We start from the raw sequence: 25953 nt of genomic DNA on the forward strand, positions 1-25953 counted from the left end.
TATGCATAGCTAAGGAAAGCTGAAATTCAACACTGGTGTCAGTGTGTCTCAGGCCACTCCACAAATGATTAGAAACTCCAATAAACTCCCAATTGTGAAATTCAGTTGAAATACTTTTCAGGGTTCCCAGAAGTTACTTCTATTGTAGCAAAAAGTAAAACTAAACTATTAAGTTACTTGATTTGAATTGGCATGATGAAAATCTCACTATAGGGGGAAAAGACTGAAATGGTTGATTTTGGCTGCGGTTGCTGCTGCTGTTGTTTTGCTCAACTTTATTTTAAGAAAAGCTGCATTTTTTAACAGTGACTAAGTTCAGTAATGAATTATAGCTAATAACTTGTATAAGTAATATATGTTAGTTTCCCCATCACCTGAAGCCTTTAAATCAATATGGGACACCTCCTTAGAAGATAAGCTGTAGCTCAGCCAAGCTTATTGAGTTGTATAAAGAAATGCTAGATTAGGCTCCATGGTTTATGTTTATATAAGATTGCAAACATGACATAATGTCTCTAACTGTAAGTATCTACTAATCTATAAAATATCCAAAAATACAAAGCTTTAGGAGATACAAACTCTCATGGATGCAAGCAAGCATGGGCATGTAAAACAGACATACGGCTAATGAGAAATAATAAAACAGAAACTTCAATAAGGGCAACTTCGGTGAGGTATGCAAAACATGCAATCAGTATCATGCTACAAACGCAGTGCTGAAAATAAAACCTCACATCTTATAAGAGCTCAAACACATCTACAGAACATATCTGTCTTGCCAGTGCCATGGCAACGGTAAGAATAAACACACACACTGACATCAAAGACAAGCAACTTCATCCAATTAAGTAATATTGCTTATAAAAGGAACAAGCAAGAGCTGGCTGACCACATATCCATAAAAGTTGAGAATGTTTTCTGCTTCCAGAGTGTTCTAATGTCTTCATCAGAAGAAAAAAAGGAGAAAAAAAAAAGAAAGAAGAAAAACAAAGTGTTTGTCCCTTGTTTTACAGTCCCCGAGAGCACAAAATTAACAAGCTCAACAGATGCACACCTCAGGAACTTTTCCAAATCCAACCTGTCTCATTTCCACCCACCTTAGAATTGATAACCCTAACACAGACTCCCTTACCTAGGCCCTGATCCCACAGGCTGAGCTAACCCTCACACAAGCATCCGGCTCCTTGCCCTCACCCTGGAGACGACCTGCTCATACAAATCAGCTGACAAATTCAAAATGAAACAGCTAAATCTGCCTGGTCAGGGATTACCTTGCATTTCACCACTGTCTGCCTGCTGAACAGCCTTTACAGTACTGTGACTCACTGCTTCAATTCTATGAAATGCAATGAATTTGTAAGAAATACTATGAACCGTTAGGTAGACCTGTAAGAACAGATTTACAAGGCTGATTCAGTACTGCTTCCTAAAGAAGTAAGCTTTGTATTGTATGTTTTACAGTGCTCTGTCAGACATTGTCCCTTATCATTCACTGTTGGCCAGTTCCAAAAGGGAGAGGGAAGTCCTGAAGACACTAAATTTACTAAAAATCTGGTGAGAAGTCACAGCAGACTGAAAGATTATAATCAGAGCACGTATAGAAGAAAAAAATGGGCAAACTCTGTTATTACACATCCTGTCTGGCAATACAACACCATCATTGCTTCTGGTTAGATGCAACGGCCTGGTGGAATGTTTGGCAGGGAGCACAGTGAAGCTTGGGTCACTGTGGAAATATAATTAACCAAGCAGAAAAGGAAACAAATCAGTAGGAAACTAACCATTATTATTATTATTATTATTATTATTATTATATTGTCAGCCAACAAACAACTTCGATTTACTCACTTAACCATAGTATCATTTTCTATTACAAATTACACTGTATGTATGTTCACAAGTTTTCTACAGCTGAGCAAAAAAACTAGAATAGAAAAACCCATCCAGAATGATGTATTACTTACAATTTCCTACAATAAATCTAACTGTCACAGAAGTAACCTTACTCATGAACTGCATCAGAAATTTAATTATTAACTAGCAAGCAAATGTTAGAGAATTTTTCCCTTTTAAAAAAGTTTCACACTGTGGAACTTTGAGAAGCTGACAACCGTGTACCCCACATCTTCACTGTGACTAATAAGTATGGTTTAAAAAAATTTCAGAATTTTGTGAAAACAAGGTTAACATAGAAACTTACGCAGCTTATTGACCCACTGAAACCAATTCAAAAATAACTGCTATGCACACATTCATTCCCAATAAAGTAAACCTGTAAGCCACCAATTGGGAAGAAAAATAGGCAAAGGAATAGACTTTTGTATTTAATAACCAGTAACAATTGAGACTGCTATTGCCTACCTTGCTCACAAACTTTTAAAACGCTGTCCATTTGAATGTCTGAAATACCTTGTTTCTCATGACTACTCAATACTGTTCTCCGGACTAAGGGTCCCAGTAACTGCTGCCATTTGAAGCATCCAGAACATTACTTGCATATGTATTATAAAAACAGCACTTGCAGTAGGAGTAAAGCTTTTAAAGTTTGGGGGAAATAACCATGGGGTTTTCCTCTTTTGAGAGCTTAAAGTTTTATGAGTGAACCTAAAGGACTGCCAGACTTCTGAAGTGACAACGCATTACGAAAAAATTTCCTATGTGCTTTGCAAATTTGAAGTCAGCCACATTTCACAACTGACATCAGGTTTTTAATATCAGCTCTAATGAAATATAATTCTCCAATGACATAGCTGTGAAGTACAGCATTTTCATTTCACTAGCTGGCGGAGAAGTTTTGGCCTTATTATTATTATTACTTATGTAGAGCCAGAAATGTTCTAGGATCCGCACAGACACATATGAAGACAAGGCCTCTTCCTTGTATCTGATGTAAACACTGAGACCACAGGGCATTGGCATTCAGCTTAACAGAAGGGGTCAGATTCATTTTCACACAGCTGCTATGGCCAAGTCGCATACTAGGACACAAGAATATGAACACAATGTAAGGGAATAGTCTGCCTTCATCTTCTCTCCAGTTTCAATTTCACTAATCTCATTGGGTGGGATTGAATAGTTTTTAGTTTGGGAGAGTTCTATTGTTTGTTTTTGTGGGTTCTTTTTTTTTTTTTTTTTTTTAAATAAACAAAGTATCTACAGTAAGTAAAGAAATTCCAGCCATCAGCAATACCCTGAGGGAAATAGAGGGCAAGCTGGGAACTAAAAATTATTAACGCTGTTTTTAAATCTGGTTCTTGTTTAGGTCATATTTTATTATGTTAAAGGAAAGAATAAGATATTTATTTTGAAAGCGCAGGTACATGCACAGCTTGTGACAGTTTAATTGCAGTCAGTACAAATCAGAATGCTCCCATTTGCAGATAAATGAATTATGTAACTGCACAGCTCTCCTCCTTTCTGAAGCCCCAGCAATGAAAGGAGTAGGAATAAGAGGGGAGGAAAAAAAAAAAAAAAAAAGGCTTGGCAGACTGCAAGAGGAGAAGGAATCTTGCTTTTTCAGATATCCCAGGACAGTTGGTAGGAACACCTGCCATGGGCACTTCTTTCTGAATTTGATTTGGAGGAATCAGCAATGAGCAATATTCACCTCCATATCCTGCTCAATGCATATGGTTGTTCAGGACACCAGTGGTGTTACTCTAGGAAAGAAAAATGCCTCACCCCAACTTCTCCTAAAATATTTAAAGGCTCTGGAGATGTCACAGAGATCCGACTCCCATATGGAATCCCATGCATGTAGAAACAGCTCCAGCACAAGTGGGTATTTGAAAGGTGTCTCTCACAGTCAGGTACAAAGTGACAAACCTAGGCCTGACCTGACAAAATGTACGTATGAAGAAGAAAAGGATAATCAATCTTCTTGCCAAGCACAAAGCAAGAGAGCCACTGCTGCTAAAAATGAAAGCAGTATGTCCAAATGACAATTGTGAGTAGAAAGCAGCAGGCTGTATCACCTCCACCATGAGGCTGATTCATGCACACACAGGGTGGGAGAAGGAACAAGAACCAGTACATGGTGCATAAAGTTTAGAGAAGGAGGAAAAAAGCCTCCTAAAATCACATGGGACAGATGTCTGGCAAGAATTAACATCAAATCTCATCGAGGGGCATTAGCCTACTGTGTAGCTCTTGTGGTAACACCTTGTTTGATTCACAACACATAAAAGTAATAGTTCAGTAGTAATTCCCCTTTGGGCTGGAATCTGATCTCAAGTTAACTCAGGAATCATGACCTTTTTTTGTGCATTTCAGAAATCCTCAAGGAATTTTGAACATGGGCCTGCAGTGCCTGAACTGCAGTCTACACACAATTGGAATTCTTAGTGAATTGACAACTGCACATCAGCTCCATTTGAGGCTATAGCAAAAAGGTGAAGAGACTGTATTTACTTTTGCTAGTCAGAAAGTTGAATAAAGAGGGGAAAGGCTGTGTAAAACATTACGCTACAGCGTGCACTGGTGGTGGCTGTTTGTGTCAGTGCTGCAGTTCATCTCCAAAAAAATAGCTGTGGAGAATGAAGTAAGTGTTTTTCTTCAGTTCCTCTAGATTGCTAACAAACATTAGACTCATCTCCTATGTTGATGGAATACTGTATAATCAATGGATATACAGATGGTATATAGTCAATAGATACACAGATAGTGTGTGTGTGTGTGTGTATATATACAGCTTGGAGCTTGGCTAATATAATTTATATTGGAGTAATGAGAGAAAGTCACTCACCCTGTCCTGGGCTTGTGAGATGAACTCCAATGGAGAGGATCTCCAGAGAGATCCTTCCCCACTGGTAATCAGCTCTTAAATGGGTCTAGGAAAGGTGGAGCCAGGCTCCACCCCTTCCTGCAGCACAGGTGATTTGCCTTCACCTGTGCTCCCAGGGCTGACTCATTGCTCACCTCAGGTGATCAATCAGAGGTTCAGGCCATGATTCAGCAGCCCCATACAAATACAGAAGAGAAAATACAATGCACTACCTCCCAGAAACAGGCATAAACTTTGGTTCTCTCTGAAGGAACTCTGGAAAGAGGTGGAGGATGAATGTGGACTGGCAGCCTTTTCCAGCTCCATGCAGCCACACATAAGAAGTTAGGAATGATATAGCTCACCTATCCTCTGAGGGGTAGTTTGAAACTCATGAAGGAAGGGAGTAGTGCAGGGGGAAAACTGCCCTGCACAGCTGCTTTGCACACCCAGAAAGATCATAGTCAGGACTCACTTGCTGGAGGGCTTTGACTTGGTAAGGAGAGAATCAAAATCATCTAAGGATGATGGGATTTGGCCCATTGCAAATGGTGGCATTTATAATGGAGCACAGCATCACTGTATGCTTGCTACAGACATAGCATGCCTTTCCTAATGTCATATTATAATACTCCATATTAAGATTTTTATACAGTAGATCCTTAATTCAAGTAATCACATTTCCCATATAGTGGGAAACAATCTGCATTGACCACACCTAATAAGCCATTGTCTGAATATTTTTTCCATAATCTTTTACCACTGCCATGTATACGTGTGTATATATATATATATATATATACACACACACACACACACATATATATATGTATGTATGTATATATAAAAATAAAAGCACTCTCTTTCTCTAGTAGGAGAAAACATAAGCCCAAAATGAGCAAAATGTTCATGTGACACTCATTTCTTCAGGCACTGAAGCAATGCATGGTCAAGAAGGAGAGAACCTAGTTAACTAGTTGCTAAAACTATCTTGAGTCCCTACCTGCAAACTCCAAAAATACTATTGCTCACACAGCATTAGAGGATTAATATGCAAAGTGATACTAAAATGGTATTAAAACTTTTACATCTTCCATCCACACAAATCAGTCCCCTCCTGTCCCTCCACAGCTTCCAGCCTCAAATATCCTGGCATAAAACGATCAGACAAAATAGGTGACTTATGTTTTTATTGGTTCCTTCAGACTATGACGACATTTCCTAAAACGCAGAGCCAGGAAATCATTAATGATTGAAAAAGTGGAAAGGGTCAGGTTATTTCAAAGAGCATGTGTTTGCTAAGAAGCCTTTGTTACAGATGCATAGGCCACTTAAGATTAAATTAATAGTAACAAAAACATTTAACATTCACATTGTATTTCTAGCTTTAAATACATTAGGAACACATTTGTAACACACCACTTCTGTGTGGTAAGAAATAATTACTCCATTTTTACCTTATTCAGAATTAGGAAGATTTTACCTCAGATTTTATAAAGCAGTAAGTCCTCTCCAAGATCAGAAGTCTCCTCAGGCTTGTACACTTCCTCAATCTCAAGTTCTTACTTGAGAAAGAAAAGGAAATGCTCTCAAGCTAATCAACCTTACAAAAAGGAAGAAGAGGTGGATTTTCTTGATTTAGCTCAGCTGTGCTGGCCTACATTTGGCAGCATGAAGCAGCTCAGGCATTTGCAGGTGTGGTCATGGATGCCTTAAAGCTCTGCAGGCTTCATTTACAAGCACTAAACCAAAGCAACTGGTAGATGAACAGGAGCATACCCCAGAACATACAGAACAGAAAGAAGGATCCTACAACAGCTCTAAAGAACCTTGTTTTCAGGCACGTACTATACATACATACTTCTTTCCCTAAAATGGGGGTGCAAAGCAAATATCAAACCAATTGAGTGCTTTGACCTCCTAAGAGAAGTACAGGACATCGTGCTAATACCAAGTCAAGAACCCCGCTTATGTGTCGCATCTCAAAGCACCATCACCCTACCACAGCACCACACCACAGGTAAAAATCCCCCTATTGCACAGTGCCATCTCCTGGGCAAGCAAGACTGAAGAAACTCTCGCCTCCTCTCTCTCTCACAGCATCCAATGTTTCCACGTTTCCTTCAGCTCTGCTCGCAGAACACAAGCAATGAATTTCCAAGAAGAAAAACAGGTTGTTTACAACTCCCACTGTGAAACGTGAGACTCAACTGCTTGCTATGGATAGAGGCAGTATGGGCACAGGCAAGCACCGTGTGAACCCATGGGAATAAGTTTGGTCTGGGTTGCTGGCTAATCACAAATTAGCAATTAGGGCTTCCTTTCAACATCCAAACAGGAAATGGGAGTGGAGGAAGTGAAAGCGTAATAATTTCTTGTATGCTAAGAAGTTACACGAGCCATTCCAAGAAGAAAAATGTTCTTAAGTGAACTTCAGCCTTGCACATTGTCTGCAGGCAAGCATTTATCTTCAAAACCAGCCTGTGCATCTTGAAAAGAAAGCACTGATGCAAACATTTCATTCATTACAGCTTAATTTTCAGGAGAATAGAACATCAAGCTATAGAACAAAGTTGAGGACCCAACCTCAGAGCAATCACAAGCATTGAGGTTATGATACTCAAACCAAATCATTAAGCCTGGCATCTCTATAGGAAATGTTCAGTGAAGAACCAGGATAGAAGGGCTAACTTTTGATTTAGATCCACAACAGCCTCTGACCAAGGAGCAAGAAAACAGACAATGCGTTAGGTCCATTTCTTTCCACTATCTTTTAGGGCTACTGTCCATACCAGCCCTGTATGTCTACCTGGTCACACAGCAGAGGGAAAGCCAGGGAAGAAAGTCCCTAATGGGAATCCTAAGAGGACTGAAGGAGGAAAGGACTCTCAGGCACCCGTGTTGAATGAAGTGAGGAGCATTCCTCTCCACCTTCAGACCTATAAGATCACAGCCCCTGGCAAAAGCGAAAAGCCCAACCCATGACACACTCCTAACTTTGTGCTATCTTCACTGAAGGAGAAAGAAAGAAGCTTTACACAACTGTTGAGTAATGCTCAAGAGCTCGAGATAGATTAAAGACCAATCTCTTGGTTGCCTGGAGATATCAAAGACAGATTATAGACAAAGAAAAAAGATGACAAATGGGCAGCTACAGACAGATGTTCTGAAAGAGAAAAACATTCTGGGAATACAAGGTAGAACACCTCATTTTTCAGGGATCCTTTACAAACAAACAAACAAAAAAACTTGAAAATTGTAAGACTCACCTATATAGAAAATGATCACTTAAGTAGGCTGCATGGAGAACAGAACAAAGGCAAAAGAATAAACACTCCCACCACATTCTGTCAAAATATCTACTGTTTAATCTCATTATCTCTCATAGCACAAACAAAAACAGACACACAACATAGTTACTATAGCCCATAATAAACTGGCTGGAGAAAAAAAGGAGCAATGGGTGCATGCTATCCTTTACAGAGAGTACTGATATTTTTCCCCTTGTTTTCAGCAGTACTGACACAGCAACCCCAGTGCCAATATAGCATTTACAATAAACTTCCATCTGTCATAAAATACCTCAGGGTACTTTTTATACTATGCAGGTGGTTGGATATATAGACCTTACTGTGCACTCTCATGTTGCTGCTCTGAGACATGGAAAAAGGGGAAAAATGTCTATTTTATGTGCAAACTTCCATCCTAGATCCTCCAGGATCAGTTTTAACAGCAGGCATTCCCTGTTTCCAAGCAACTGGAGGCAGATTGTGTGTTTGATCAGCCTAGGTTTTGGACCAACCATTTGCAAAAACTCTCCAGAACAAGAGTTTTGAAAGCTGAAAAACAGTAATTGTGTAAGACTGCTGGGTTTATTTGTTTGTTTGCTTTTCTTTTAGATTTAATCATAGGTAATCTTTCACTGGAAACACCCACACCTTTTCCCGAAGGTAGCACAATATCTACTGTGTTCAAGCTGCTTTTTACTTTTTTTGTTTGTTTGTTTTCCTTTTTGATTTTTTTTTTTTTTTAATCTAGGTATTTACTTTTATGGAGTCACTTCTTACCTTGTTCACTTTTTCATCTAGGATGTTTGTAATTCCGGGCAGCAGTGCTACTTCCCACAGTGTGAGAAAGACCATGGCAACTTGGCAGGACTGCTACCTGCTCAGTTCCCAAAATGAAGACATCTGCCAGAACATTCAGGTTTCCAGCCTGTGATGCTCCAGCAGGTCAGTTAAGCTTCACTTACCTTCCGTAATACCAAATGTTTTTCTTTAAGTTAGAGATTTGCAATACTGCTTCCCTCTCAGAGAGCACAGAGAGAGTTTCTAAATGAGGTTACTTTGGTAAGGAGTACTGAAGAGTTCCTACTTGTTTAGCAGCTGTGACAGTACCAACAACTCACTGCCAACAGCAGAGGAGGAATGTACTTGACAACTCTTGGTGAGAGACAGATTATGATCCGTGTCTCCTTGCCCTACATTCACAGAATGTCCAAGCTCATATCTTCCATTCATTTAAGGAACACATACTTGTGACTGGTTTCTCTGGACGAAACACCAGGTACCTGTTAAATAATATTAAGAATGATTTCACCATGACATGTTTGTACTGGATCTCACCCAAGAACTTTTTATATATTACATACATTACTGTTTTGCTGCAATTGCTGTTTCAAAGCAAAGCAAAAACTCTGACAGATATATGCATGAGATCATCTAGACGAGGAGACTGTATGTTTGGAGAGGTGTGGTAATACTCGACAAAACAGATTATCTTTTTCAGTCTGTCTTCCAAAATAAAGATTTTCTTGGATGATTATTTAACATAGGGGTTCCCAGAGTTTTGTCCACAGAGGGCAACTTAATAGGTGAAACATCAGGCTAGGGGCTGCATAACAAAAATCAATCTGTAGGACAGTGCAGAACAGACACAATTTGAAAATCCCTATGAGGGTCATATTTGGAAACTTTCCAGGTCAGCCTCCTGAAAGCCCCAACTTAGATGCTGAATTCTTGTGAGAAATTTAACTGATCCTTGTGAGTTCTTTTCCCTCTTCAAAGATACATTTCTAAAGTTTTTTTTTGTTTATTTGTTTTCGGTGTTTGGATGTATTAATGACTACTGGTATCTGTTACACAAAGAGAATATTGACAACAAGAGCAGACATGCTAGCCTTTCAATTTATAACATGCTTGTAAAAGCTAGTAAGTTCAAAACAAACAGTAGTCCTTATTGAAAAAGCCTCCAGCTTTAGAAGCAGCTCACATTCTATCTGGGCAGTGGTGGAAGAATGGGGCTCTTACTACTTAATCTTCGGTAGAGTTTAAGGTTTCTTTCATAGTCTGTCAGTTTGAGGAAATAATGATGTAATGATAACTTTTGGTGTTCTCTAGAATACCACTCTCATTATGGTCTCATTGAGATACTTGCATTACATGCCACAAACACAGAGGAAAGATTTCTGCTCTACATTGTATCTGCACTGAAGCCTAGAGAGAGCAACAACTGTTGAGATATACTCCTATAAAAGATATAAAGAATTACTCACTTCTCTTCAAGTTGAGGTGGCAATTGTAAACTACATCTAGGATTTGAGCACACTTCTATACCCATCAGCTGACTATTCAGTCATGAAACAGTAGGTTAAATATGATTTTAGGTCTATTGGTTTGTAGTACAAGCACTCCTCCGTGCTTCTATTTTTATTCCCATTTGCATGCAGATTCACAAAATGAAAGGCTTTAGAATCTTGTTTTCTGTTTCGTAGCCTTGGCAAAAAGGCTTGCTCCACTTATTAACCAGGGTGCAGCTTACTCAACTTTAGGTAAATTAACAGAAAACACCCACTCTAGTCCTTAAGTATAAGTAGGTATAACAGAGCGTTCCCATTCCACCTACAGAAACCACCTGAAGTAAAAACTAAGTCTTTCTCAGCAAACATTTTTTGGACTTCTGGTTCAGATATTTTGAGGGGAAAAGCCATCAGTGAAACGAAGAAGCAAACAGATAAAAATCTTTGGAAGATCCTCACATTACTCTGCTACACTGGGAAACCTGGTGCCAGCCCCACGTTCCCCTGAGATGCTGGGGACTCCATCAGAACATGAGTTCTAAGTAAAAAAATCCTTTTGTCTCTGCTATTCTGGCAGTTCTGTCGATTGCCATCTCAAGTTATAAGCAGGAAAACATGTGTTGGGTCATGTACTCCTGTCATGCTGGATCACAAGGCAGTGCCTGAGTTAGGAAGAGTGAATGACAACGAGTGCAATGGTATGGTTGGAGCACTCTTTTTAAAAGGGCTTCTTTCAGCAGCAGGCACAACTGGCTGGCAGATATCTGACTCAACTGGAGCATCTTCTCTTTTGCTCTCTGATCCCACAAGAGCTGTGGATAGCCAAGAAATCAAGGCTCATTTTCCCTCAAGTACCTGCCATGCCTCCCTACTGAGGAGAGGAAAAGCAGCTGCCTTTGCTGCAACATGACAGAAATCCAGGCCAAAGCCTCTTGTGATAGCCTCACGTTTACTGCATGCAGTCTGACAGGTCTGGTCACAGACTTGAGATCTCTCAGAAAGGTGACGCTCAGCTTTCAGAAATTGAAATATACCACAGAGTGGCACAAATGTGACAAACAGTACACCAGGCAGCAAGTTTTCAATGCTGCAGCCAGCTGTGGAGTCTAGATTTGATGTGCAGTCTGTTTAAGAAATCCAGCCTCACTGTTTCCCGTGTTTTATCTCATTCTGATCACGAGGAAAACAATCCAGTCAGTCCATTGTTCTTACCACATGGTAAGTAACTAACTACATGTAAACAAAACAATTAAGCTCCATAAGGAATTGCTTGCCATTCAAAGCTGAACTAAACATTGCATTTTGTTTCTGGAATCCAAATATGGTAAATTGGCTGATAGTTAATTGTGGCAATAGGACTATTTGCTGCACAGAACAGCTAAGTGCAAGAGGCAGAACAAACTGGAAAATTATCTTTTTTCTTTTTCTGGATACAACAGAGATAAACTACCACAGCTGGCCTCCAACACCCTCCTTCACTTGTAAAAGCACCAGGCTCCACTACCACCTCTCAAGGAGAATACCTCTGAGCTGTTAACTTCTTAAACTCTTGACAACTCTGGCACTCTGGCAACTTGTTAGGGGATAGCACCATACACAACTACTCACCAACTCATCATTTTCTTATTAGCTGTGTCTCTGTTGCATCTAAAAGCCCTAATCAAAATCAGACCATCCACTTGCTGGACAGAACACGTAAGGGAAAAATGAGTCCTCTCTCTGTTGTACACAAGCCCAGAAGCCTCGGTTTGGTAAAACCAAACCCCACATACCTCAACTCAAAAAACTCAACACCTCCACTGCTATCTGATGTACATGTTTAATTTTGCAGGCTGAATATTCCTACCTGAAATGTTTATTTAACATAGGAGTTTTGAATATACAAACAAATAAACACCAAACTAACTTCAGAAAGGAAACATTATTAAATCAATTGCTTAGGGGAGTTAGTAATAACAGAAGTAAGAAATGTGTTCTGTTATGGTACTCACTGGAAAGGCTACTTTTATATCTTAAATGTGCACACTTTGCTCCCCTGCAAAGATTTAGCAGTTATCCACTATCACAAGTCTGTACACTTCTGTATCTATCACTGATGGGCAGGAACAACTGCATTGACGCAGGCCTAAAGCTTGAGGAGAAAAAACAGGACTGAGATAAGAAAGCACATAACAAGGTGGGTGCTAAACCCCGGGGCTGAGAGGTCACAGGACACCAAGAGGAAAGAAAGAATCTGGAAGCTTCCTTAAGGGTAAGTTCATAATTTTCATAGTGGAAATCTGTGAGTTAAAGTCACAGTCATGGTGGATCTTACCATCTGTGCAAATCATGCTTTCCCAGCCAACTTTTGAAGTGGTATCTAAGCCTCAAAATCCCAGCTCTCTGCTGAAGTTAACAGATAAGCTGTAAGCTTGACACACAGCTAGACAAAGGTTGTAAAAACAAATCCTGGTCTATTTACTGTGATGCCACAACACGTATGTTTCTATCTGTGATGAAGGAAGAAAGTTGTCATTTTGTGCAACAGTTGGGCAAGGTCTGTGCTTGGAGAGTGAAATAGTCATGGGGGGTCTTATCCAGTGGTCATGTATCAGTGAGTATCAGTGAGACACAGGTTATGCAGACATCCTCCCTGCTATATTAACAGAAGCACAACCTGCATGAAAAACAGAAGCAGAACAACTTTTTATGGTTGGTTTTCTAAATCTTGAATGTTAAACTTGGGAAAGGAAGAAGGACCAAGACAAAAAGGATAAAAGAGATTTCAGCTTCTTCCTGAACTTCACCCTGCATTGCAAATATTGCTGGCCATCAGATAATTTCCACTTACTTTCTGTATACCTTGCAAATATTTGTGTGCTGCCATGTACACTGGAGGATCACCGAGCATCCTAAATATGAAGTAACAGAGCCTGGAACACACAGACAAACAGTTATTATCTGGGAGAAGTGTATAAGTAGCACTGCTTCTCTGTCCCTCATGTTTTCACTTGTTTCCCTCTGAAGTGAAACCTTCATCTAGAAGAGACAAAAAGGCCGACACCCTCTTATAAGGACATATTTTAGAGCTGGATACGGTGAGAAGGGATCTAGGCCTGGAATAGGGCTTCTTTGGAGGCCAAGGACCTGAAGAGTTTGAGACCCATACGATGGCAAGGTCAAGTTAACGCTGAAGAGTAGGAAAGCTGTGAGGGTTGGACTCCAAAGCAAAGAAGAGAACTGGATGAGACCAGGATAGTAGCTATTTTCTAACTTCAGGGAGATTTGTGTCCACAGAAGGGCCTCCTCCCTCTTGCAGCCAAGACAGGGACAACAGGTGTGGTCTCCAATTTTCTTTTAAGGCATCTTTGTATGATTCGAAATTCTGATTGTGAAGCAACTGAGGTTGGAAAGGGAAAGGAATAGTTTCAGCTCCATGTGAAGAGGAGAGAGAGAAGAAAGTTTTCTTCAAGAGGGCACAACTACTTTTAGGAGGCTCTACTTGTCCTTCAGACAAATTTATTACCACTCTCAATGTTTCAGAGAAAGCTACTCCAAGAGTCTAGGTGCATGGCATTCAGAATGCATTTTCCAAAAGGTGCAAATGTTTTATAGCCTTATTCTTAATATGTTTTACAATTATTCTTTATTTCTCTGCCTCCTCTAAGACATGCATTCTTTTTCAGTCTTCTTAGTCGTGGCTTCAAATGTATGCTCTGCCCGTTTCTGCTTTGCCTTCACTCTGTTTTTTTCTCCTCTTTGCTAAAGCAGCCCTTTCCTCTTGCATTTTATTTCACAATGAAAGCAAGAAAAATTATAGCGCTAATCTAATTTCATGGGTGCAGCATTCCCACCCTTTTGCCAGCATTAACACTGTCCACAAGCTCTTTAGGAGAAGCCCTGTTCAAATTTGGACTGTGCATAGCAAACAGTCTTCAGAACAAGTCTGGCCCTTGAGCCTGTGCCCAACAAATACATCTAACACTAGACAGCTAAGTTGTTTCTCATATTGCCCTCACCGTATTTCCACTTCAGGATTTCAAGTTTCAGATCTATATGCTAATACTGCATCCTTCCTCAGTGTAATGCCTGATGCAATTTTTATCAAGGTCACTTTCCTGGCAACTTTTAAGATGGTTGAGCAATTTCACCTCAGACCTCAGGCAAAAGGCAAAACTGCTGATATCAGGGAAAATTCTTCTCAGGTACAAAGCAAAAGGCATTTGAAGTTGATCCTTTAAAAGATAATTCTGAGTGCCTCCCCAGCCCTTTCCACTGCAGCTCTGAGGGCTTGGTAAGCAATTACATACCATGGTGTTGAGCATGGCTGTAAAACTTTGACAAATTGTTTGAACAGTCTACGATGTGGGCATCCTGTTTCTCACGGCACCATCCTCATAACATGCAACCATTGCCAAGCATTACAGTATAGGTTTCCCACTGAACCCAAGATCTGGTTGACAAATATCCAAAAACAGAATAAAAAATATTTATATCTTAAACATGTTGAATGAGTAAACAAGATTGTAACCAGGCCTCTGTTATGTCTTGCCTACCAATATGCAGGCTGAAGAAAACATAAATGTTTACAGCAGCCACTGCTGTGCATGCATACATGCCCAGTGGGCTCTTTTACCTGCTGCATGTCCAGTAAGAGCAGAGCAAGTCCTGGGCAGGATGGTGGCTTATAATTTATGCTTAGATGGTCATCATAAGGCTCTCTGAGCAGAAGCTGACATTCCCAGGAGCTGAAGTGAATCATTCCCAGTCAGGAAGCAAAACACCAAGCTTCAAGCACAATTTCGCATTTTTCTTCAGTGTCTGAATGCTAGATGCTAATTGTCACTACAGGATCCTCTTTGATCACCTTTAATAACTGACTTCATTGAGCCAATTTACTTTCTAAGATATTTATCTAATACTTCAACAAAACAATCACTGCTAAATATGGTCAGTTAGTGGTCAAGTTTGTCGCTAATAAGGAATCAACCTCAATTCTCCTCCTCCTTATCCTCTGCTAGCACTTCCAAGTCCACATCTTTTCATTCCATGGTCACCAGTCATTTTCCCCTTTACCATGCCTGTTTGCTAGAATACACAGAGCTGTAAATATAAAAAAAAAAAACAATAATCTGTTACCTAAGTACTCTGTGTCATATTTGGCCACTCAAATCTTAAGGCATGTGCCTTTAATAACTCAACGTTTTAGAAACATATTAAGGCTTGTTTTTTTTTTTAATATTTAACTGAAAATAAAGGACTGAAGGTCTCTAAGCCTATGTATACCTCACCTGCCTGTATTTGGAATGGTATTCTTCAAAACTGTCCAAAATGACAAGTGAGAATCTGTAAACTGTAGAAAACTGAACAAAATTTCAAACCCACAGAGAAAGTAATCTCAGGGAAGAATCACCCTTGTAAAGATGCCAGGTAACTGCTATGGGACATTTTCCGCAGCTGGTACCTTAGTGAATACAGTACTGTAACTCCAGAAGAACTCACTTAAGAACAGTTTTCTAACAGGAGTTGGGCACGAGAGTCCTATCTCAAGTACATGAGCTCGTAACTTGTCTTAGACTGAAGCTCTGACACTTCAAGACAGCAGGTCTGATTTTCAATGCTGTCTCTGTATTTCTAGCCCAACTATTTAATGATGTATCAATATATATTAAGGGAGAAGACCTTTCAAAGCTCCTTGCATCTGAACTCCTGAAACATGCATCTGCTGTCCTGGTAAATGCACTTCAGATTTATTTATGCTGCAAATTCCTTGCTATAAAACTGCCCCATTAAATGGAGACGACTTGCAGTCTACTCAACTATTTACAATAAGACCTAATAATGAAAATCAGTTAAGCGCTGATATCTTCTTGTTAATTCTTATGGTTTTATCATTACTGTATTTATCTTTTCTTTTAATTGGTATTCTCTCCTTTCCTTACTGCCTGACAGACAGACACACACAGGACTTCCCCACCTAGCCAAGCAAATACAGCAGTGGAAGATCACATGCCTGAAGAATACCTACACCATAATCTAAAAGAAAAGATTGTTTTCACAAGAAATTGCAACCATTACTTGTAATGGTGACATGCAAAAACCATTAAGGCAGATGTATGAACTTTAAGTTGATGATATGCCGTAACATACTGCATCTGAGGAAGTGTTGTTATAGTGAATGCTAGTGAGAGCATTTTGATATGGGCCACAGGATTGGCTAAGACTAGTTTCATTGCTCAATGTGGCATATTTTTCATATTATGTAATGCTTATTGTATGTATTATAATGATACATAGCTGAAAGCCATCAGTAAAGGCTTTCACTAGGGACTGTGAAAAGAAATTTGATACAATGATAAAGAGACAATACTTGATTGTTTTTCCTTACAGTCTTTTGTACCTTTTTGTGGCTGTTAAATCAGTATGTTCTGATCAGATATCACCTATCACACTTACATTTTTCAGGCCCAATTTAGAAACCAGCTGCTGGGAGACAAGCTGCAGTCTCCTCACTTGTGAAAGGTCACAAAATAAAGAGGTGAAGGAGAGGGAGCAGGTCTCAACTAGTTCACTACCCATCATCATGCTGTACAAGTACCACCTTCCACAGGATGATCTCTTTCAGCACATGCAGTTTCCAAATTGGCAAGAAAACAGGCTGGGTAATCACTGGGAAACCTCTCAAAATATGAAACCATATTTAAGTGGCCTTTTATTGACTATGCCGAATTTGAAGTTTATATGACATCAGGGCAGACTTGCAGAAACCCTCATGAACACAGTGTAATCAAGCTTTTATTAAAACTAGACAGACTTTTTCACCACCAAAGCTAAGATTTCATTAGGAACCTTTCTCTGGTTACTCTGTTTAACTTTCTGCATTTACAGAATCCTGTCAAAATTACCTCTTAAAGATTTGAGCTGAATTAACCGATACCTTCCATGGGGCTATTTGTCACCAAGAGAAAGTTCACTAATTTGGATAGTTTAGCCTATTCAGATCTTATTTCTTTTCTTTTGAGAAACTTCAATGTACGTAAGTGCCATATTACTTCACTGACGATGAGAAACAGATGAAAAAGAATTGCTTCCAATCCCAACCTCAAATATTGTTATTGTATTAAATGCTCATTTAATTATTAAAAAGAATAGAGGGCAATGCACATGAAAGTTCAGAAAGTAAACAGCTTAATGTCTCAAAATCCCTTGTGTCACTGAAAGACCACAGAGGTCTAAGAATCCACACCAACTGGAATTCTAATAGACTAAACAGGTTTGATTTATTATTAAAAATTAATGTGAAATTAAAGAAGTGAGCACTACTTCAAAGCAGCTGGCTATACACTTACTGTACTAGTTTGTTCACAAACCTATTTTCTAGCCAAATACTTCAAATTCACTATGAACTGCTGAATTGCACGTAGACGTCTGCCTATCACTTCTTTGAAATACCACAATGAAGAAATGCTATTCTAACCTCTCTGGGCAAAACATCATCTAGGAACCTCTATAATTCCAAGATGAAATCACCACAGTTGGTCTAGAAACACTGTATTTTAAAATTTAATACTTCTTATTTTGGGGAATAAAATATTTGAATCTCACAAAGTTTGAGAAAGGCAGCTCAAATATGTTTGTCCCTAAAGAACAAGTTTCTTATATGTCAGAAAAAAGACTTCCACCAGCTGCATATACCAAAAGAAACTATGATCCCCAGTCCATTTTTGTACCTGGTCACTTTCTGACAACACAAAAGCAGACGAAAAGGAAAGTTGCATGTTGTCCCATACTGTGGGGAAAAAGATACTGCCTAGAAGCAAAACTTTGGTCATAGCAGGTCCATGTGCTCACTGGTTCCACATAACTGGTGGGAAACAGTTAGGCAATGAGCCAGCAGTGCCCTTGTGACCAAGAAGGCCAATGGTATCCTGGGATGCATTAAAAAGAATGAAGCCAGCAGGTCAAGGGAGGTGATCTTCCCCCTCTGTTCTGCTCTGGTGAGGCCACATCTGAAGTACTTTGTACAATTCTGGGCTCGTTAGTTCAAAAATGGCAGGGAACTTCCAGAGAGAGCTGAATGGAGGGTTGCAAATATTATTAGAGGCCAGTAGCATCTCCCTTATGAGGAAAGACTGAGAGACCTGGGATAGGGAAGGCTGAGAGGGGATCTTAACAACACAAATAACTGAAGAGTGCTGTCAAGAGGATGGAGCCAGGTTCTTTTCCCCAGCTATAAGACATGGGGCAATGAGCACAAAAAGACACAAAAGTTCCATAAGAACATGAGGAAAGCCTTTTCACTGTGAGGGTGACAGAGCACTGAAATCTGCTGTCCAGAGAAGTTGTGGAGTGTTGTTCCCTGAAGATGTTCAAGACCTGCCTGGACACTTTCCTATGCAATCTACTGTATGGAACCTACTTTAGCAGGTAGACTGTACTCAATGATCTCCAGAGATCCCTGTGATTCTGTGTGATTCTGTGTCTCCTCTCCTTGGTTTGCATCTTCACTGCCTTCTGGGCCACTAGAAAGGCAAGTTCCTTCAACCAGAGATCTCAGTGAGGTTCACTTCAAACATTAAAGGCAGCAACAAAGATGACACAGAAAAAAATATGAGAAGGACATAAAAGAAGAAGAATGTGGAACAGCTACAAGAATAAAGGAAGCAAGATTGAGGGTGGCCAAGCAATAAGAGATCAGAAAAAGAAAGGCTGACAGACTAGCATCAAGCTGAGCAGTGAAAGCAAAACGGGAAAACTTGTTATTGCTCTCAAGTGGAACAGAAAAGTAATCAAGCTAAGAGGAAGAACTTGATGAAATGATGGAACTGTCATTATCTTAGCCTTGCCAAAGTTTGAAGTCCCTTAAAAACATGCAAAATCATGTAAGACAAGAAATGCAAAGGAAACACATACTATCCATCAGCCAATATTTAGAGATCATGCAGGATAAAAGGACAAAATTCTGTCCTCATACATAATCAAAGAAGCTGAAAAGGAGGAAGAAGTTAGAGCTGTTGGAAGAGTAAGGAATGAGAATGCAGAGATCCCAGTGCACGTAGACAACTAATGTGGGTGTCCAAACATGTTTAAACTAGACACTGCAATAGTATTATTAACTCTGTAAAGGTCAAGTATGGGAGCATCCCAGCTAAGACTGCAGGAATACAGTGCAGGTTCACTAGCTCATAACCTATGAACCTTGTTAGTAATCCTAGTCCGGCAACAATAACTCACTGCAGCAAATAATAGCATAAGAGTATGATGAACCCAACATTGTGAGGGATCACTGAGACTCCCCATCCCATGAAGTGTTTTTTTGTTCTTGTTGTTATTGTTTTTAAGTAGAAGCAGCTCCAAGACAGGAAGAATAAAAAAACTGCATCTCTTCCATTCAGTCTACAGAGACACAAAGACAACACATATGAAGGACAAGCTTTAAACAGAGGTTTGCATTAAGTGACCTCTAATTATACAAAGATTAAAAAAACAATCAGCCAAACAAAAACAATGGCTGCAATGGACTTTGGAATTGCTGAATACAAGGAATGCAGCAACTCTGAGCTACAAAATCACTCCCTAATTTTTCTCATCTCAGGAGCCAATTAGACCTCAGGCCTGCACCTTGTCATAACTCCTGCAACCTCTATTTTTTCTAAGGTAAAAATTACATTCAGCCAGGCATTAAAACAGGATTCTGAATTAACATCAGATTAGCACCATTTCAAATTCAGTGCACTTCAGTAGAAAGGTCATACGTTTCTCCAAACACATATACAATGCTAAATAAAGTTCTGTGGCATGGAAAGCCACACAATAGGAATTCATCTCAAAACAACCAGCTTCACCTCGGGTACAAGAGCCAGGCTTTACACAACAGTAACTACTTCAGCAAATTCAGGATGAATGTCAACTCCAACAAAGGCAGGTAATATTTGTCTTATATATGAAGATCATGATTTATGTCTTTCCATGGCCAACTGTTGTAATAAATATGAGAACTGAATATATGGAATTTGGCATCTGGGCAAATTATGCCTGTGTATAAAATGCAGTTTGCATCCCATCTACGTTACAAACTAAAACAATGCAGTGAGCCCAGTACTGATATACTGTACTGTAGTTTGGGTTAATCCAGACTCTGTTTAAATACCTTAAGAACAAGAAGAGATCAAATGCTGTTGAAGACTTCTGGAGACAAAAACATGTAGACGGGAGAGCTAAAGAGCTAAGACATGACATGGATATAATTAGTGCCATGGAAGCCCAGAAAGAATTGATTGGTCAGGCTTTCTGTGGTTTTGCACAGGCTTTTATGTGTGAAGAACATTTTAATGAACACTGTGCCCATGCTCTGAGCGATTACAGCCATCCTCTGAACTACTGGAAGACAAAATTGAGAAGAATTAATCATGACCCCCAAACAAACAAACAGTGCAACACAACTGACAGCAAGCTGAACATTGGCCTCAATTTTACCCCAAATGGATAGCGTAACACAACTTCTCTCCAATCTATGCTTCTAGCAAAAAAGCAAAACTCTGTATCAGAACACAAGAAATACTTCAACAGATTCTGTGTTCAGTCAGAGCATGGTCTGAGATGCACCATGTGTTCTGCAATGGAAAGAGGGAAGGAACAAAATAATCAGCTGGAGGGCAAACTCAAGTATTTCTTCAGTGACTTTTGTAGATGAAGCCTTGCATCTTTTCATTGTCCCAACACTCTAGGCAGTTTCCATCAACTAAAAAGGAAGAAAAAACACACAGGGAATTATTTGGGCCTGTAGCTATTTTTGTTTTAATGTGTAATTAAAATGTTGAACTGAAGCGAATTAAAAAACAGCTATTTTATACTGTGGATGATGTGGTCCACAGTCAAACAAGAAGCATATTGGTGAGTCTTATTTTCCGATGTAAAGTCTTGTTCTGTATAGCAATTCAGACTCCAATCCTAAGTATTTTAAAAAGCTATTTAATTATTTATGAGAGACATACTATACTTCTCTGTTATGGCAGCTGAAGAAGTGCCAGTACACTTCTGCAGTGCTCTACCTTTGGAGGACTACATGTTGCAGTCATGTTAGAAATGCAGCAATAAAAATTAGGACCAGCCCTTGAAGTTTACCCCTATAATGAGTTAGACTGATAGAAGATATGTATTTAACTCCTACACAGACACTTATAGTAGCTTCAAAAGGGGTAAAGGTGTCTTTGTAGCTTGGTTCAAGCTGCTACAAAGCAACTCAAACATCCAACATAAAGCCTGAAGTCATTTTTGAAAATTTGTTGTTAAGCAATGGACTTTATGTAATTTTATTTGTTTCTTAATTACAGAAAAGACTATGCACAGCTGTGGTTTATGCAGTTACATCATACAAATAGCGTTTATTTTAACAATTGTCTAAATGCACATTTAAACAATTAGCCAATGAAAAAGATATTTTATATGCATTCAAATGTTATTATAGTAAAAATCTATTTAAGTGATACAGAGGTTCTAATTTGAACCATGTGGATGAAGCATCAATTCTAGAGAGTTTTGATTCTGTGGATTATATTTAAAACTGTCAGAGATTAAAAAAAAAAAAAAAAAAAAAGATGAGACCAAATCTTCATCTAAACCCATCAAAAAATATTTTAGAGGAATGCAAGGGGAGAACTAATGGCAATGAAGAAGATGTGCATAGGATGGCTAATTTCTTTGTCTTAGTATATCCCTCCAAATTCAGCTTTTAGGAATTCTGTTCACCAAAGACTGAGCTCCCTTTCTCCTTTCCCATTTACAGTATAGGGGCAGGATAGGGAAAGACTCATGGAAAGACTCAGAAAGTCAGAAAGACTTATGGAAGGCAGCTTCCAACTTCTATTTTCTTTTACTGTATAGCAAACTGTAATGTTTCCAAATTTAACATGCATACTACTATATGGGGGCTGCTCTAAAAGTAATGCCTCCTATTGAATTGTGTTGGCCCACAACATTAGAGGTGGATGTATGTGGTAGAAGGTTGAATCTTCCCACCAATATTCCCTTACATGTTCTTGCGGTGTGACTGATGGCAGCAGAGGAGCAGTCTGACAGAATGGCATCTGAACTGCATATGAAGCAAAGGTATGTCATGGAGTTCGTCTATGAAAAAAAAACTGCACCCATTGACATTCACTGATGCTTGCAGAATGACTGTTTACGTGGGTTGATAGTGATAGGACAAGGGGGAATGGTTTTAAACTGAGATAGGGGAGGCTTAGGTTAGATATCAGGAGGAAGTTTTTCACAGAGGGTGGTGACACACTGGAACAGGTTGTCCAAGGATGTTGTGGATGTAAGCTAGAAATTTTCTTGCTGTCATTCTCAAGGATCTTTGTATTTCTCTACTGTGCTTGTGCACATTTTCTTATTTTTCCTTATGAAATATCTTCTTATATTAAAAAATAACAAAAAAACCAAACAGTAAACTTCCCTCTTCTTTCTGTCTACTCACATACCTAAAAGGTAACTTTGCCTATTATGTACCAGCTCAAATGACAAAAAAAATTTAAAGGATTATCCTCTCCTCCGGAGTCTCCTTCTCTGGAGATATTCCAGATTCATCTGGACACTTTTCTGTGTGACCTATTGTAGGGAACCTGCTTTAGAAGGGGTTGGACTGAATGTTCTCCAGAGGTTCCTTCCAAACCCTACAATTCTGTAATTCTATGATTAGGTGATCTGCTTCTGGCCTAAGTGGAAGCTGACCTTCACATGTTCTCTAGAAGGAAGTTACAGAGGCCCCCACTCATATATATATATATATATAATACATATATATATATTCTTTTCATTATTATGATTTTTTTTTTTTTTTTTTGAGAGAGAGAGAGAGCAGCAGTGTCAGGGATATCAGCTCAGTGTATGTTAGATGCTGATTAGAGCCATGGGACAAACAACAGCTACCACCGACAACCCACTGCAAAGCAATGAAGGTATGTGTGAAGACTGGCTAAATTGGAACCTGATCCAGGTTTATAAATATCTGAGGTGTGGCGGCCATAGCGGTGAGGCCAGTCTCTTTTCAGTGGTACGTGGAGACAGGACGAGGGGAAACGGACATAAGCTGCAGCACAGGAAGTTTCGCACGAATGTGCGTAAGAACTTCTTCACGGTGAGGGTGACGGAGCACTGGAACAGGCTGCCCAGGGAGGTTGTGGAGTCTCCTTCTCTGGAGATATTCAAGTCTCGCCTGGACGCCTACCTGTGTGACCTGGTGTAGGGAACCTGCTTTGGCAGGGGGGTTGGTCTCGATGATCTCTAGAGGTCCCTTCCAACCCCTACAATTCTGTGATTCTGTGAAATTTGAAGGACTGAGAAAAACAAGGAAGGAAAAAAAATTGGGGACACAGAGACATATGTAAACACTGAGCTATACAGCCCAGGGGAAATCACCAACTCTAGGATTAAATCCCACAAAAGCTTCCAGAACATGTTTGGTTTTGTTCTGAAAATTTAACAGATATATATGAGAATTATGAATAGATATGGTATTGAAGCAGCTGTTTATTTAAGCAAGACATCAGGACAGGCTGGAGTCAAATACCTGCCAAGAAAAAAGATAGGAGCAGGTTTCTCCAGAAGAAAGAGTGTTGCAACCTTAAAAAGAATACAAAAGCAAATAAAACCGAAACAAACAAACAAACAAAAATCTCAAAAAATGGATTGATTATTCTAAATATCCAAAGAGGGACTACAAAAAAAAAAAAAAAAAAAAGGACAGGAGGACAGGGCCATTGCAGCAGTTGGGGTTGGAAAGAGCAGTGATAGTTTTATTCCAGTTTTAGACGTGCAGTGTGCAGAATTGACTGAAAATAGCTAGGCAATTATGCCTGCTGCATTCTGGAGATTAGAATCAGGCAAAGGCTTTATGCCTTTATGCTGGCTGCCAGTGCTTGAATAGTTTTGAGACATTTCAGAAGATTACGTGATTCCAACAGACATTTTTTTCTTGGTAAAACTACTGAGTGCTTTTCATAGATGTACGGTACAGTCAGGCTTTGTTTGATAAAGCACTGCTTATTCTGAAATAAGCAGGATACAGACAAAATGCTTCATCAGTTCTCTGCCTCCTTACAAGATCTTTATTTAGGAACAGTAGGCTCCAATCTACCCACTTCACTGAGTGAATCCAACATGAGAGAGAAGTCAGAAGTATTTATTTGGGAGTAAAAGTTATGAGCTAAATGGCTAATATGCAGGTGAAGTTAAACAGTGACTCCAGGGCAAACCACTCCTCCAGAAGCTCATACCTGGATTCTGAGCTGCACCCTCAGCGTGACTGGAGCCTCCAGTTTTTGACCAAGTGGATAACTCATACCTCTTACGATGACAATCTGAGTGATTACGAAAACTATAGAATCCATGCATTCACTCTGTGAGTGGTGACAAGTGAATGGTTTTGGATTCCAACCCAGAGTGGACACAAGCACCTGGAAAACTGACACTGGAGCACAACACTTACTTCACCCAAGACACAGCACTCACCAGCTATAGAAATGAGTGACTGACTCTTTTTCCTTTCTTCTCTCTCTCTCTCTCTTTTTTTTTAATTCTGCCAAAAAAATTGAACTAGTGACTCACAAGCTCTGCATCCTACAAATCCTCCCCCCTGCAAGGAACTTTTATTATTTTCAACCACTCCTATCATATCTCAGTCAGAGAAGGCTTCAGTTTTTGAAGGAAACTTGTGATTTTCATAACATTTTCCTCTCATACTGAAGTAAGCCATTTAAACCTCTCTACTTTATTACATGCTACAGTACAACAAGTGGTCTGTGAACACAGGGAAATGGATTAGATAAATAGAAATATTTTTGTTATGACCGAATTTAAGGATCTTAAAAATAATATGACTACTTCAAAAACTGCAAGGCATCAAAAGGCTTAAAAATATTGCAGAGACATGAGAGTGCAAGAGATCTGGCAAGCATTGATAGGGTAACATTTAACTCGAATGAGAAACAGGAGGCATTCAGAGACACATGGTTACCATTCACATCAATTTATGACCAGGGCATTCCTGTTACTGTAATACTCTTTGTACCAGGAGCCATATGCAATGGCTCTTTCTTTTATGTGCAATGTCCGTTTATGTCATATTGGCCAAAATTAAATAAAGCTTTGAATTTGGAATTCACTTGCTGCCAGTACAATGTAAAAGGTGAAGGTATTGCAGCTTCTGCTCTTTGTAAAATAAATCAACAGCAATGGAAGAAGGGATCACACAGCTTTTCCAAACATTGCAGTAAGTGATGGAAGAGGTGGCGAGGAAACAAAAATATCTTTAACCCATCCTATATCCAATTAACTTCAGTCCCATTCAGTTCAATGTGTATGAGGCACCTTTAAGAAAGCTGACTAATATTTCTATCAGACTAATGAACGCACTTCTTACATGATTACCTTAGAAGTTTGAGCATTTGCATTAGCATTGAAATTTCATCAGCATTACAGTCTGTTGTAAGGCACACCTTTAATAAGCCACATCCTACTACGCAGTCAATGATTTTCTGGTTCTTTTAACAGAAATTAAAAAAAATACAGCCTGTAAAGCACACTTCTGTCTACACTGCAATTCTCTCATTAAATTTAGAGCTTATACTACCTT

At 39.3% G+C, this 25953-nt stretch overlaps 1 protein-coding gene across 2 annotated transcripts in view; it reads right to left on the minus strand.

Moving 5' to 3' along the window:
• CMSS1 (cms1 ribosomal small subunit homolog) overlaps positions 1–25953 on the minus strand; it is a 228431-nt gene that overhangs the window by 67990 nt on the left and 134488 nt on the right. The window lies entirely within an intron of this gene.

The sequence above is a fragment of the Meleagris gallopavo genome, chromosome 1, assembly GCF_905368555.1.
Source record: "Meleagris gallopavo chromosome 1, MGAL_WU_HG_1.1, whole genome shotgun sequence".
NCBI lineage: Eukaryota > Metazoa > Chordata > Aves > Galliformes > Phasianidae > Meleagris > Meleagris gallopavo.